Source organism: Melospiza melodia, unplaced genomic scaffold (genome assembly GCF_035770615.1).
Source record: "Melospiza melodia melodia isolate bMelMel2 unplaced genomic scaffold, bMelMel2.pri scaffold_18, whole genome shotgun sequence".
NCBI lineage: Eukaryota > Metazoa > Chordata > Aves > Passeriformes > Passerellidae > Melospiza > Melospiza melodia.
Window position 1 is genome coordinate 18,675,214 of NW_026948525.1, and position 2,971 is coordinate 18,678,184.

General features: G+C 53.6%; 1 non-coding gene across 1 annotated transcript; it reads left to right on the forward strand.

The window, feature by feature from the left end:
- Positions 1-968: 968 nt before the first annotated feature.
- Positions 969-1,172, forward strand: LOC134433499 (small nucleolar RNA SNORA74). The gene has a single exon (XR_010031571.1). It is a non-coding gene; the product is annotated as a small nucleolar RNA SNORA74 (small nucleolar RNA).
- The last annotated feature ends 1,799 nt before the right edge of the window (positions 1,173-2,971 follow it).

The window sequence follows — 2,971 nt, forward strand, 5'->3', positions numbered from 1 at the left end:
CTCCTTCAGCTCGCTGCTATGAGGGCAAGGAGCGGCTCTGGCGGGCTGGGCTCCTTCAGCTCGCCGCCATGAGGGCAAGGAGCAGCTCTGGCGGGCTGGGCTCGTTCAGCTCGCTGCAGTGAGGGCAAGGAGCAGCTCTGGCGGGCCAGGCTCATTCAGCTCGCCGCCATGAGGGCAAGGAGCGGCTCTGACGGGCCGAGCTCCCTCGCCATGAGGGGCCACCGCCGCCATGAGGTGAGGGGGGGCGGGGTACAGGGCATGGGTGGCGGCGGCAGCGGGGCTGGAGACTGGGGCTCCGGGGCAGGAAGGCGCCACCTGAAATACTCACTGCCTCCTATTTAGCTGTTCGGCCGGGGGACTGGGGATGTTGCTCGGCTGTGCGGTTCAGAATTAATTCCTCAGCCTTTCGCTCGGTGTGCTGGCTTTTGTCCTCTGCCACAAGCCAGGCTGCTGCTGTTGAGCTTTGTGAATACAGATGGAATAATGGCTTATTTGTGATGTTTCTGCTGTCCTCTCTTTAGGCCTTCAGCCGATGACCGATGGCGGTGACCTGCCCGAAGGAGCAGCTCTGAGGTGCCCCGGCCCCGTCGCGTGTGGAACCCCGAACTGAGCTGTGCTGAGCTGTGCTGGGACAGCCAGGGAGGCGCTCCGGGAGGGCACTGGAGCCTGCGAGAGCAGATGTGAAGGGCCCGTGGGACGCAGCAAGAGCTCTGGAGCCACATGGGTGAGGTGTGACCGTGAGCCAGCCTGGGAAAATGGGCAAAAATGTTTTGCTGTCTAAAAGGCCTCTGCTGGCTCCTGTGCTAGCCTCAGGTCCTCAGGGTGGAAATAACGTGGTTTATCCAGAAATAAGTTTAGCTTATCTATTCCTCTTGCTGGATGAAGCCTTGATGAGAGTAGGCATCATCAGAAAAGTGCCTCCACGTTTTTTCTGCCATCTAAACCCCCCAGTTTTGGGGTTTTTGTCTCCCAGCAGTAGTCAGCTGCCCATGGCTGCTCAGTGCCTGTGCCAGTGTTATGCTGCTGGGAGAAAAAGGTGCTGCTGAGCTTTCCTGGCACCAGCAAGGCCATCCTGGTGCTCAGTGGTGCCAGGTTTTGGCAGCACTCTGCATACCTGAGAGTGGAGTAACTCCTGCCCGTGGAGACAAGTGACTAGACTGTACATGTTCATGCAGCAACAGGCAGCTTTATTGAGATCTAACTTATTTATATAGATAAGAAGGCCCATGAAGGTAATCCTCATTGGCTGAGCCAGTTACTACTCAGCTAACCAGCCAATAGCAGCCTGAGTCTCCAATGGCCTGGGCCTGCTCTTACTGGTCGAATTACATAAGCAAGGTAATTATATAATAAATCACTTATGAAGTTGGAATTATTTATACTGTGTGGCCTACAGGCCAGATGTAGAGCATCACAGAGGAATAGCTCATAAATATGGAACTTGTGTGTGTCATAAAACCTCTATAGCTTATAAATATGGAACTTGTGTGTGTCATAAAACCTCTGTTCGCATGATGTTTGGGGCACTCGAATGGAGGAAGGATCCTCCAAGTGATCAGTGCTGCAATAAAAATGAATGCTTTTTGATACTCAAACTATTAGAAAGTTTCTTTTTGGGTGATTTCAGTGTCAGTTCCACAAGACCCTGTAGTTTCACAGTGGCCCCTTGGTTCTAAAGTGTCACGATGGCCTCAGTCCCACAAGGCCCCACAATGTCCAAAGAGTCCCCTTAATTCCATGGGGCCCTGAAGAGCTACAATGGCCCCTTGGCTCCATGAGGCCCTGCAGTGCCACCCTGGGGCAGGAGGCCAGGAGGAACTCGTTCCCCACACGCTGCAGCTCCCTGGGCCAGCTGGTACCAACACCTTCTCCCAGGCCAGCACTGCCTGGCACAGCCAAGGCCGAGCCACACTGCAGCTCCCTGCAAACCACGGCGGGGGCTGCAAGGCCAAAACCCGAGTCACAGACAGTTTGTCACTCTTCCTGTCTGTATCTGACCAAGAAATGTCCCATTGTGGGGTCCCCTTTCCTGCAGTCACTGCAGCACTGTGACCATCCCTGGAGCTCTGAGCAAGAGAAATGGCCAGCGCTGCACCTCTGCACTGACTCAGGGATGGTGGGAAATGCTCTCTGGGGTGGCTGGAACCATGGAAAAAGGACAGTTGGGAGCACAGAGGAAAACCCAGCTGGGCTGCTGGACTGGGGCAAGACATCTCTGTCTGGGGGAGAAGTTGACTGTGAAACTCCCTCCTGTGGGTGCTCACGTGCCCAAGAGTTGGGCACTGAAGAGCATCACAACAACAGACAGGAGGATGGGGCGGCCAGGATTAAAGTGCCTCAGGGGGGTCTGGACTGGCCACACAAGGGTGAACCCTGGACACCATCTCCAGGTTATCCCTGACTGTGAAACATGGGCTGAGATCAATCAGGGCCTGCCGGATTTCTCCCGGCTGATTTATGGCCTGGAAAGGCTCGGAGATGGCCTTGGACAGCCCGCGCTTCAAAGGACGAGAAGAGACTTCAGGTTTTTTCTCGATCTTCAGTATTTATTAGTTGTTTATGTAAAAGATTTTCTTTCGGCCCGACAGAGGTCTGCACAGCATGTCAGCCATGAGCACACTGAGAGCCCCCAGGGCGGTCACCTATCTTTATACTCAAAGTTACGTATACAATATTTACCTTTTCCCTCCAATACTTGTCACCCTTATTGATCAGTGCACTTCTAGTAATAACCAATCCCTAAGTGCCAACATCACCACAGAAGATGGAGGCGAAGAAGAAGAAGAAGAAGGACAGGACACGCCCCAATTCCTCCATCTTACTTCTCTAAACCCCCCTGTACAGAAATCCTAAACCCTGTGTTTTACACTCTAATTAACTTATCCCTTCACCATTTACCCCAGTGAAACCCTCCCATCCTCATACAGGTGTCGTCTCTCTTGCAGGATCAAAGTCCAGCCACCAGACACTT